At 35.8% G+C, this 13,416-nt stretch overlaps 1 long non-coding RNA gene across 1 annotated transcript; it reads left to right on the top strand.

Annotated features, from left to right (window-relative positions):
• Positions 1–2,992: 2,992 nt before the first annotated feature.
• LOC136200925 (uncharacterized) lies at positions 2,993–3,864 on the top strand. The gene is made up of 2 exons (XR_010673608.1): positions 2,993–3,364; positions 3,455–3,864. It is a non-coding gene; the product is annotated as an uncharacterized lncRNA (long non-coding RNA).
• The last annotated feature ends 9,552 nt before the right edge of the window (positions 3,865–13,416 follow it).

Below are 13,416 nucleotides of genomic sequence, written 5' to 3'. Positions count from 1 at the left end.
CCTTTGCCTCATTTGGTTAGACAGTCAGACTGCCTCTGCCAATAATCAGAAGCGTGGTATCTCGAAGACAGAACTAAAAAGAAAAGAACAACCATTGGCTAAGGACATTAGCTACAGAGGATGAAAGGGATAGAAGAGTCATTTCCCTCTAACGGATATTTTGAATTTCGAAATAATCAGCCTTAAAGTGTCACTATAAAAGCCCCATCAATTGCTTCATTCATCAACACTGAATTCAAGAGAGAATCATTATTGAAGTTCAAAAAGCAAAGCAAAAATCTATACACACTCATTGTATTCATTTGTGTAATAGCTTTAAGTTCATTCATTATGTTATGAGTTAGAAACAAAACTATCAATAGCTTAGAAAAGTTCAGAAGCTCTTCTGTTTGCTTCAGTTATAAGTAGATAGTAAAAGAGGAAGAAAGATAGCTGAGTGTTGAGTGTAAAGGAAGGTACTTTACAGAGCCTTTGTATCTATTATAAGGGTTTATGCTTTACCTGTTGGAAAGATTTCACCAGTGGATTAAAACTCAGAGGAAGGTACTGTGGTGACTGGATGTAGGCAGGAGGCCGAACCAGTATAAATCACTATGTAACAATTTCTCTAACCCTTTTTCTTCTGACATATTTATATGACTTGCTTCTACGCTTAAAATTGTATAACTTGCACTTCTGACTATTGTACTCAATAGTGTATTTAATCAAGTCACAAAGTGGCTACCTCAGTTGTGTAGCCTAAGTGTTTAACGTTCAGAAGCAAAATCAAGCTTTGTTCCTATTGAATACAGCAAACAAAGTTTGCCTCTGATTCTAAACAACCTTGTGCTATTGAATTTATTGTGAAAAAATTTATAAAGACTTAAATTTATTAATAGTTCCATTCATCCCCCTCTTTGGAACTAGAATCTATCTCACAAGGGACCAACAGAGGGTCTCACTGACCAGGAAGATCTTGACACTTCACCTCGAGGTAGAACCAAAGAATCCTTGGAACAATTTTTCTAGAGATTATAATCGAAAATAAGGTCGGAAGATGCGAATGCTTTTTAGGTAGTGATGGCTCGAATAGCCTCAAAACCTAGCAAGTCAACATATCTCCCTTCAGGACCAGTCAATACTACGAAGGACTTAGCAAATTCTAGCAAGTTTGAACATGTTTGGTGCATGATTGTCCTCACGAGTCCTATTTCCTAAGATAATTGAGATGGAAATTGTCATCGCCATAGGAAGTGAGATGATGAATCATACTATACTATATTTATTTTAGGCTTAATACATGAAAAGCTCCGTGAAATTGTCCAAAAAGATTGATTGGCCTCCTAAACTTACACTGTGTCTAATTAGCTATCTCAACTTGCTTAAAATAATCTATTAGTCACCTGCATTTGTTAAAAGTGACTTATTGTCCCCTTAAACTTACTTACAGTGATCCATTTGTCCCTTGAACTTATTTAAAATGACATACAATACAATTTGTCTAAATCTGTAAAAAAAAAAAAAAAAAAAAACTCAAAACTTAAAAGATAAAGGCCTAATTTGTGATTTTAAGTCTAAAAAATAAATTAATTTTCTGGATTGTACATTTTTATGGATTTAGAGACTTAATCATAACACTTTAAGTAAGTTTATGGGGCTAATGAAACAACATGTAAGTTCACGGGGGCCAATCAAGTTTTTAGGACAAGTTCAAAGGTAAATAATGTATTAAACCTTTATTTTAACAATTTAATAACCAATTTTGGAAATCTAAATAAAATAATTTTTACAATATTAGTTTATAAATTCATATTTATTACGCTTAAAGCATAAACATAATAATGTATTTCCACAATAAAAAAAGATTTTTTTTTTAAATAATGCCAAGTTTTATGAACTTAAATCAGATGAAAGAATACTGCTAAAAAATGGTGGTGGACATGCCCACTCACCCGAACAGACACATAATTGACCGCTTTTGCTAGAGCATGGGCAGTCGAATTCGCTGAATGCTTAATAAAGGAGATAAAGCACACATCTAAATCTCGTAATAAATAAATACAATCAGAAATAATGTCAACTAAATACGAATGACCTTCTAAACCAATATCTAAATTGCTTTGACTATAAAGAGACAATCCGACTGAATTTGAATTTTCTCACTAGGGCGATGCTTTAATCCAACTTAAAGCTTCTTTGATAGCCATGTCCTTGGCTAGCTGGGGACTGAGATTTCCTTAAAAAGCTCTCATCTTAGCTAAAATGCATTCTCCAAAGTAACTACTTGATGATGCCATCGATGGAAAAAGAACTTTTGATTCAAGAATTGAAAAGAAAAGAAGAAATTTGTCAAATGACAAGACAAAACTGAACTTGTCAAATGACAAGATAAAACCAAACTTGTCAGATGACAGTGCTCATATCCGTTGAACAACAGCGGAGATGAGAACTCCAAATTCCCCATTTAATCAACATTGTTTAATTTAATTTCTTCTCTATTGGGTATTCCTTTGTTTTTCTCTTATCTTCATGCTGAATACATAGAGCAGCAGATTGAAGAGAACAATGTACAACATAAAACAATTAAAAAGAATCATATAACTCTAACAAAATCCAACATAGCCGTACCTTAAGTTTTTAGTTTGTGATGATGTAAATTTGTGAAGAAAAAAAGATATTTAATGCTTCTGAATTTATAGCATTATAAGTTTAAAAGAGTAAAATAATTAATATTTTATTATCTTTGACTTTTAAATTTATTCCTTCTATTCCACCAAAATTTATACTACTTTTTCCAAAGTTTGTACTATTTAAATACATATGTTTGGTTTTCTAAAAAAATTAAATTATTTTATTTTATATTTATGATCTTAATTTATTTCATATTTAAAAAAATCAATTAGAACCAATTAAAGTTGACTTGAGTGGTTTAGAGTCTCAAGTCAAGTCGCTTAGACTAATGATCTCAAGTTCGAATTCTAATCTAGTATCTATCTATTATACTTATAAAATGCAGAACAAAGAAAATAGTTGGCATAATTTTAGAGTATTTTTTATATGATGTGGCTTAATTAGGAGTTTCTACTTAGATATCATTTCCTAGAAAAAGCATTTTTAAATTTTTAAATCTATTATGTATTATGAAAACTCACTCTATGTCTACCATTTCTTCTTCAAAGAAAAACTTTATCTCTATCTCTTTATCTCTACCCATCTAACCTACATTTCCGGCAAAACTAACCCATATCCATCCTTACCTTCCAACAATCTCTGAGTTAAACTACTTGACTCTCACTGCAATCCTTATATACAACAATCTCTCCGAATCATAATTCGCTCTCTCCATTAAAAAGTGGGATCATGAACGACATATAGAGATCTGGCAGTAAGAGCTTTAGGCGTTTTTATTTTCCTACATGGTATTTTGATAGTTTTCTTGATTATATTGCTGTGTATGATCTTTGATTTGAGACAGATAAACCCAGAAAAGGCAAGAGACGAATTACTCGATGCATAAACGGGGAAACGCTAAAAACATAAAATTGGGATTAGGCTTCTTCAATTAAAGTTTCTTCCTTTTATTGTAAACCTGATTTTTAAGTTTCCCGTTGTTCCGGCGGTTCAATTTCTGTTCTACTAGATTTGTAACTTGGTATATTTAGAATGATAAGATATGTTTTAGATATTTCTAGAAAAAATAGTTTGTAGACAATGGTTAATAATACAAGTGATAATCATAAGAGGTTCATTGTAAAAATTCATCTCATCTGTGTGATGGAAAATGCTTTATGTATGTTCGACTTTGTTGCTATCCTTAATTCAACAATGTTTCTAAGCTTTGAAGTTAATGCTTATAAATGTGTATGATTAGATTGTTAATTGTTATTGGCAATTTCATTTCCAAATATGAAGTAATACAAGTAAGGTAGTACTAACTTTGGCATGAGTAAAAGGTGAATTGCAGAGGATGAAATTTCAATTGCAAGAAATTCAAGAAATGTGGTGAAATTGTTATGTAACTTACAATGGTCTCAGATGATTCATGGCATTTTATCTCACTAGAAAAGATCTTAACTGCTATGGGCTAAAATTTCATCAAATGGATTCTCAGTATTTATTAGTTAAAAAACTACTGTGAACACCTATGTTGAAACTATGATGCACTTTAAAAGTACAGTAAGAGATTTTTACTGTTAAATTTGAATTTTGTATTTTGTGTTTTTTTTATCTCATTAGAATATGTGTATCTCATTAAAGAAAAGCCTGTGAATGAATCTTAGAGATGGGATACAATTCCATATTGTTTTTGAAGTTTAGAAGGTAATTTAGAAATTTTGCAATTTAAATTGAAAAAGTAAGAGTTTGTAACATAGAAAAAAAACAAAAGTCCAGATGGATCTCTTAACAGTAAAAAAAACCCACTTTTGTGGCAATTCATCTAGGTTCAGTTTCTGTTGACATTTGACACCCATGGACCAGTATGTAAGCCCTTATTAATTCTAAAGTATTTTTAAATGATCTTAAATTGATTATGTTGGTTTTTAGGGTTTGGATCACTTATATCATGGAATAGTATGATGACAATCTGAGTCTATGAAATTCTTGAAGCTAATACTGAAATTTGAAGGTAATACTAAAATTTGAAGATAAATCGCAAACTCATATTCATTCCTTTTTTTAGATATTCGTTTACATGTTGAAATTCAGAAAGAAATAAGGGATTTACGTGGATTTTGAATTACTTGCACACTTTTACGTGTAATTTGTTGTTCTGAATTTTAATTTCTCTAATATCAATTTGTCTATCAAATTTTATTGGTTTGTTATCTTCAGTATCTAGCTGTTTTGTGGAAACAGTTTAATCTAGGGTTTTGGTATCTCTTCTCCCTCTGCAGATTTAGAAAATTGGAGATCTTCTTCGATTTGTTAGTCTTTGTTGTAACAAATAGGATTGTTCTGTGATTGTTATTGATGATTCAATGTGTATTTATACAAATTACAATTGTATTCAAAATACTAAACTCCTATAAGATAGGTATACATGGTTATCTATAAGTAACTGAAAATATTCTCTAATACACCCCCATTGTTGAAAGGTTCGGAGGCCGAACATTGAGACTATTCTTAAAGTCTTCGAATAGGGGTGATGGCAAGCCTTTGGTGAAGATGTCAGCGATTTGATATCGGGATGGACGTGCAATACCCGCACTTCACCTTTGGCTACCCTTTCCCGAACAAAGTGAATGTCCATCTCGACATGTTTAGTGCGATGGTGTTGCACGGGATTGCCACTGAGGTAGACAGCGCTGACATTGTCACAATACACTAGGGTAGATTTTGAGATTGGACAACCAAGTTCGAGAAGAAGGTTGCGGATCCAGCATGTTTCAGACACCACATTTGCAACCCCACGGTATTCGGCTTCAGCGCTAGACCTTGACAGTGTGGGTTGTCGTTTGGCTGACCATGCAATGAGTCTGTCCTCGAGAAAGACACAATAGCCGAAAGTGGAGCGGCGGGTATCTGAACACCCCGCCCAATCGGCGTCGGTGTAAGATGTCAGTTGAGTAGGAGATGAAGCTAAAAGGTGAAGACCAAGATCAAGAGTCCCCTGAACATATCGAAGAATACGTTTAAGGGCAGCCATGTGTGATGTTTTTGGGTCGTGCATGAACAGGCAGATCTGCTGTACTGCATAGGAGATGTCTGGTCTAGTAAGAGTCAGATATTGTAGGGCGCCTGCAAGTTTCATGTATTCAGTTGGGTCGTGGTAAGCGGAGCCAGATGAAATACTGAGCTTCTGCTTGGTGTCGACAGGAGTTGTGGCTGCGTTACAAGAGCTAAGGCCAGCTTTCTCGATTATTTCGAAAGCATATTTCTTTTGAGACAGAAAGATTGAACCAGAAGACCGAGTGACTGCAATTCCCAAGAAGTAGTGCAATGGACCCAAATCTTTCATTGCAAATTCAGAGTTCAATTGAGAGAGAATAGTTGCATGTAGAGTGTCAGATGAAGTGACGAGAACAATGTCATCGACGTATAGGAGAAGGTACGCTGTGTCTACACCCTGTCTGTAGACAAAGAGAGAATTGTCTGAGATGTTGTTGATAAATCCGATTCTGATTACAAAATTAGCAAAACACTGATACCAAGCCCGAGGAGCCTATTTAAGGCCGTATAAGGATTTGTGAAGCAGGCAAACATGATCAGGATACATAGGATCTCGGAAGCCCAGTGGTTGGTGTATGAACACAGTCTCATTAAGATCACCGTGCAGGAATGCATTTTTGACATCTAATTGCCGAATATTCCAATTCTTGGACAATGCCATACTGAGAACAGCTCTAATTGTTGCTGGTTTAACCACAGGACTGAATGTTTCACCACAATCAACACCGACCAACTGTCCTGAACCGTTACCAACTAATCTTGCTTTATAGCGTTCAAAGGAGCCATCTGCTTTTGTTTTGTGCCTGGAAATCCACCAACTACGAATAACATTAGCATTTTTGGGACGGGGTACGAGTACCCACGTCTTATTTTGAATTAAAGCCTCAAATTCATCAGTCATGGCCTGTGTCCAGTTTGGATCACTTAATGCAAGGATTGGTGTCTTTGGTATGGGGGAGATGACGGGTTGTGTGGATGTGAAGAGATTCAGCATACGACGGGGTTTGCGTATGCCGTGTTGGGCTCGTGTTACCATATTGTGTGTCGTGGTATGCGGTAATGGAGGATTGATTGTTGTTTGGGTTTAGACTGGTGTAATGTTACTGATATTTGACGAGGAGGAGGATGTCGAATTATGAGAAGTGGAAGAAACACGTTGTTGCGGGGCTGGACTTGAGAGGGGATTTGACGAGGGAAATGCGGAAGATGTCGCGGACGATGCGGGTGACACTGAGGACAGAGACGCATGAGACTTAGGGGTCGAATTTGGAGACAAACGCGCAGAGGATGCTGCGGACTCGGAAGACGCGAACGACACTGATACGGACGATGGGACGGAAGACGCTGACTCGGATGACGGGGAGGGGATGACACGAGATGAGAAAATATTGGGTTGGATTTGCGATTGGGGAAGGCGATCAGCGGGGAGCAGACCGCCTTCGGCTATCGTAATTGACCCAGAACTGGAATTATTTGACTCTGTGTGTAGCGCAAAAGGAAATTTAGATTCGTAAAAAATGACATGTCGGGAAATTGTAATTTTGTTTGTGGACATGTCGAAGCATTTGTAGCCACGGTGATTGGATGGGTAACCCAAGAATACACACGGGTGGGAACAAGCTTCTAATTTATGACGGGACACGGACGAGATTAGGGGAAAGCATAGACAACCAAAGATACGTAGATGAGAATAAGACGGGTCCTGTTGGTATAGAATTTTAGTTGGGGAGTGATATTCTAAGATTTTGTGTGGATATATATTGAGCAGGTAAGTTGCCAGTTCAAGGGCATGATGCCAAAATTTAAACGCGACTGATGCATGATTCATAACAGTGCGTATTATGTTATTTATCGTGCGAATTGTGCGTTCAGATTTACCATTTTGAGGAGAGGTGTATGGGCATGAGAATCGAAATTACATGCCGTTAGTGTGACAAAATTGGCGAAAGGAATTGTTATTGAATTCACCCTCGTTGTCACATTGAAAAACTTTAATTTCGCGTTCAAATTGAGTGCGAATTAGAGAGCGGAATGCAAGAAAGACATTATAGACTTGTGATTTCTGAGCTAAGAGAAATGTCCATAGGAAGTTTGTGTAATTATCCAGAAATAAAACATAGTAACGGTGACCACTTGAACTTAAAATTGGTGAGGTCCAAATACCGCTATGAATTAAATCGAATGGCATACAAGCAAAATTAGAAGAGGAGTGAAAAGGTAATTTTACTTGTTTTCCATTAATGCAAGACGAACAAACAAAAACATTTTGAACTTTATTACATGAAATCAACTTTTTTTATTGAACATGGCATTCAAAACAGGAAGCCCTGGATATCCTAAACGACTATGCCAAACATCAGAAGACAAAGCAGTGAAAACGGAAGGGAAAGACTTTGACGGAGAGGAGCTAGACGCGACAGGATAGAGTTCCCCGCTACTGTTACATCTCATAATATTGGTACCCGTCTGTAAATCCTTCATAGAAAAACCTAAAGGGTCAAATTCCACAGAAACACTATTATCTCTAGTAAATTGACGAACAGAAATGAGGTTTTTGATAAGTTTGGGAGCATGCAACACATTATTTAACTTTAAAGGTTGTGATTGTGTGTTTAACCAAGCAGTGCCAGACCCACAAACAGGTATACAATGACCATTACCGACAATAATATTTTCATTGAGGCTTGAATTAAAATAAGAAGTGAGTGCTGTCATATGAGAGGTGGCTCATGTGTCCATATGCCACTGATCTGAAGGTGGAGTGATGGACATGGTGTGCATTGCCTCAGCAATGTCAGTTGGTGCATAGGAAGGATAATTCATGCTTAGGTGGGCTTGCTGTGTGTTCGGGCGGGGACCCAAAATACCAGGTTGTTGCTGTTGGCGGCCCGGGTAAGACTGATTTCCCCAGTTATTCGTTGGAAAGGGACAAAGGGGCGTCGCCCATAGCTGCTGCAGAACCCACGGAATAGAATATCCCCACTGTTGGTTGGAGCCACCGCAATGAGAAGGGCCAGGATACCGCTGTCCGCCCCTATTGTTATGTCTGCCGCGATAGTGGTGTCTTCCACCGTGCCTGACTCCGCGATTAAATGAGTTAGGGCGGTGTAGCGCAGGGCGGGCAGGTGGAAATTGTGATGGGGAAGGGTCGGAGCCAGCAATAGTAAGAGCAATGGTGTCTGACTGTGTTTTTATCTTACGTGCGCGAGCAGTTTCCTCAAGTATGAGCGTAGATCGGGCTTTCTGAAATGAGGGGAGAGGATCTCCGTGTCTGATTTGGGTACCAACGGTGTCATAAGCATCAGTCAATCCAGAAATCAGTTGTAATACCATTTGATCATTTGTGACAGGACAGTCCACATTAGACAATTGATCAGAGACTTGAGATGTTGACAATAAGAGGAAACATCAGAGAAATTGTCAAGCTTGATTTTGGAGAATTCCTGTTGGAGAAATAGAGCCCTCGAATGCTTATTGTCAGAGAAAATCTCCTGTAAACGGGTCCAGGCTCTAGCTGCAGTAGAGTCGGCTTCAGTAATTGTGTGGAGGAGGTCAATAGAGATGGTGCTGTAGATCCATTGTAGGACCACAACGTCAATACGGGACCAGAGATCGGGATTTGATTGGTGCAAGGCAGTATTGGTGGTGGGGGGGATGATGTGATCAAGGACTTGGAAGGCTGTGGCGTGGAGTTTGAAAAGGGCAGCCCATGTGGGATAGTGTCCTTTTTCCATGTCTAGGGTGATCTTGATGAAAGTGGAAATGTTTGAGACAGTGAGGGAGGGATGAGTGGTGATTACGGTTTCTGTGTTGGTGGTGTGGGAGTTGGCTGTGTTTGTATTAGGTGGTGCGGTGGAGGAATTATTGGAGTTGTTTGAGGTGTTCGTCATGGCTGCTGTGGAAAATAGGGTCTGCCGGAATTTAGGGTTAGGGGATTGACCGGTGTTTGGACTTCGGGAAGAGAGGGAGCGTCGGCCTGTGATTAGGTCGGAGAAGGGAGGAGAGTAGGGATCGGTTCGAATTTAGGTCGAAGGGAACAGTTCGAATATAGGAATCTGTTCGAATTTTAGGGATCGGTTCGAATTGCAGGGATTGGTTCGAATTTAGGGAGGGTAGGAGAAGGCTGCGAGCGGCGGCTATGGCTGCCGCGGTGGTGGTCGGGATCAGAAAAGAGGAGAAGGGATTAGGTTGAAGAAAAATTTAGGCTCTGATACCATGTAACAAATAGGAATGTTCCATGATTGTTATTGATGATTCAATGTGTATTTATACAAATTACAATTGTATTCAAAATACTAAACTCCTATAAGATAGGGATACATGGTTATCTATAAGTAACTGAAAATATTCTCTAATATTTGTAAGGTAAGCCTAGAAGATATTTAACTCTGATTGTTGAGATTGTTTTTGGTTACCATTACATCAAAGCACAAATTGAAGAAGACAGCAAGCTTCATTGAAATATCTGTATTATTCCGTAATTAAAGCAAGTTGGTAAGCCTTCAGAGCCTCACCCCTACCATTATATTAGGCAGAGATATGGGTTTTGTTTCCAGATTTAGATTTCTTTCTTCTATTATATTAGCAATGCTCAACTAAAATTAATTGTTCAGTATTATAGAGTTATAATTACCTTTTACATGTTTCTATTTTCTACTTTCTCATTGTTATTTTACTCCAGATGAAAAGTGTTTGTGGTTTTGCTATATTATGGCAGTCAATTCTTTATGGTAACGACACATTACGTTCTCGGAAATGTCCTGATGATGATCTAACACTCACTCTATGGAGACAAGGAAATGTCCTGATGATGATTTGACACTCACTCTTCAATCAGTCTGTAGTTTCAGTCATATTGCAAAGTGGGACAGGCTTGGATATCCTCTAGCCTTCAGATGCAGCAACTGTACAAATTTTCAATTATATTTTTTTGATAATATAAAAACATAATTTTTTTATTTGCTAACCTATGGGACTTTCCGTGCATTGCATTTGAGAAAATTATAAAGTAGAATATTCAGTTCTACATAACCTATGTGAAGCATTGCCGAAATGTAGATAGGTAGCAACACATTGTCTTTATAATGCAATGCACTCTTTTTTTCATTGGCATGCACTCTTTTTTCATTGATGATGATATTGCTTCTTTTTATTCTAATTTTGCCTTTTGTTTTGGTTGAATTCAACTGGGTCGTTTCAGCTATAATGGTACAGACAGAATTTCAGATATAATGGTACAGACAAAATTGAAGAGAATGGCTCTGGTTTTGATATTGGGTTTCTAGAGAAATAAGGACATACTTTTTCGTAAAAAGAGAAATAAGGACATACGAATCATTTTTAATGTATTTTGTTTTCTATCAACTTGATTATCTTTGAAAGCCAATTAGCATGTGAATTTTGAGAATTCATTAATTTCAGGGATAAGGTACCAAAATAGGTTTAAGGTTTTTAAAGAAGTACCAATTTAAGTTCAACGTTCAAAATAGCACCAATATATGCTTAACGTTTACAACATAATATCAATTTAGGCTTAACATTTACAATATAGCGTCAATTTAGGTCTCACGTACAAAATAGCACTAATATAGGCTTAACGTTTACAAAATATATCCAATTTAAGCTAAACGTCACAATTAAATTAACCATATTATATTGGGATAGGGTACCAAAATAGGCCTAAGGTTTTTGGGGAATTGCCAATTTAGGCTTAACGTTCAAAATAGCACCAATATAGGCTTAACCTTTACCACATAATATCAATTTAGACTTGACGTTTACAATATAGCATCAATTTAGGTCTCACGTACAAAATAGCACCAATATAGGCTTAACGTTTACAAAATAATACGAATTTAAGCTTAACTTTTACAAAATATATACAATTTAATCTAAACGTCATAATTAAATTAATCATATTATATTCTTTCCCTATTAACTTTATATGTTATCTTTTTATTTAGTTCTATATTCCTATTTATTATAATACAATTAATTAGTATTCTTCCCCATTAACATCTTATATTTGTTTTTCATCAATGATTCCATGACTACTAAATTTCATTGCTCATGTAATATATGCAAACTAAAAGTAATTGAATATTCACAATATTTCGAACGCTAGTTAAAATAATATTGATACATGTCAGTGTTCGAAATATTGTGGATATAAATGTTAAACTTAAATTCGTATTATTTTGTAAACATTAAGCCTATATTGGTGCTATTTTGTACGTGAGGCCTAAATTGATGCTATATTGTAAACGTTAAGCCTAAATTGATATTATGTTATAAACGTTAAGTCTATATTGGTGCTATTTTGAACGTTGGGCCTAAATTGGTACTTCCCTAAAAATCTTAGGCCTATTTTGGTACCTTAGACCTATTTTTTTTATTAAATTTTAATCCAATTCAATCCTCTAAGATCTCAATTCTAACATAATTTCCATATTTATAAGCAGAATTAAAATTAAAGTTGGACTTAGTAAAAAACCTTAGACAATTGTTTTTCTTATTTAATTTGCGATTTATATGAACTATATAGAATTATCATAGAATTTTTTTTAATAACATGAAATATAATATGCACGGTACAAACTATTTATATTTTTTATAATAGAATTGTTTTTTTGAACATGAAATATAATATGCACGGTACATACTATTTATAGTAGAGGCTATGCTTACTTTGTTTTTTACAAAGTAAACCTTACTTTATGTGTTTTAACCATTAGATTAATTTTATACTCCATCATCCAACGGTGAAAACACACAAAGTAAGGGTACTTTATCAAAAACAAAGTAACCATAGAAGCACTAATATTTATATATTATATAATAGAATATTTTTAATAAAAGTTAGTCCATCTGTACTTTTAGTTAAATAATTATAATGTAATTCACTGGTCAATAATTGGTTTATATATTTATTAAATGTTAAATATTTTATATAACTTTCATATATTAGTTAGGATATTAAGAAAAAAATCTCATGCATTGTGCGGGTGTAAAGCTAGTATATATAACACTACGAAAAAAAATGACTTTTGAGTTGTCCCTAAAAATAAGAAAAATTGTCCCCTATATTTTTGGAGACAATTTTTTTTCGTCCCTTTGTTTTGTCCCATATGCGAGCGTATCCGATGCTATAAGGGACAAAAAGGTTGATGTCGTCCCTATTTTGTGGGACGATTGTTGTCCCTGTTTTGAAGGACGATTGTCGTCCTTATGAAAAGGAGACGACTTATGTCCCTATTCTTAAGGAACATTTTTTTGTCTCCGAAAAAACGGACAGTAGTCATCCCTATGCAAAGGAGACAACTTATGTCCCTATTCTTAAGGGACGTATTTTTGTCTTCGAAAAAAAGGGACAGTTGTCGTCCATACTTAAAGGAGACGACTTATGTCTCTATTCTTAAGGGACAATATTATCTCTCCAAATGAAAGGACGATTGTCGTCCCTATGCAAAGGAGACGACTTCTGTCCCTACTCTTAAAAGATGTTTTTTGTCTCTAAATAAAAGGACGGTTGTCGTCCCCATGCATAAGAGACGACTTTCGTCCCTATTCTTAGGGAACGATTTGTATCTCCAAATATAAAGACGATTTTTCGTCCCCTATTAAGCGGGACAATTTTCGTCCCTATGTAAAGGAGATGATTGTTGTTCCAATTATCTGTCCCAAAATAAAGGGATAACATATAAAAAAAAGTAAGATCACAAAAACCATAAACATAAATAGAATTAACTTAAAAATAATGAGGCAAAC

Source organism: Euphorbia lathyris, chromosome 7, assembly GCF_963576675.1.
Source record: "Euphorbia lathyris chromosome 7, ddEupLath1.1, whole genome shotgun sequence".
Lineage (NCBI taxonomy): Eukaryota > Viridiplantae > Streptophyta > Magnoliopsida > Malpighiales > Euphorbiaceae > Euphorbia > Euphorbia lathyris.
The sequence above is the reverse complement of the archived record's forward strand: the minus strand, read 5'-3'. Positions and strand labels throughout refer to the sequence as shown.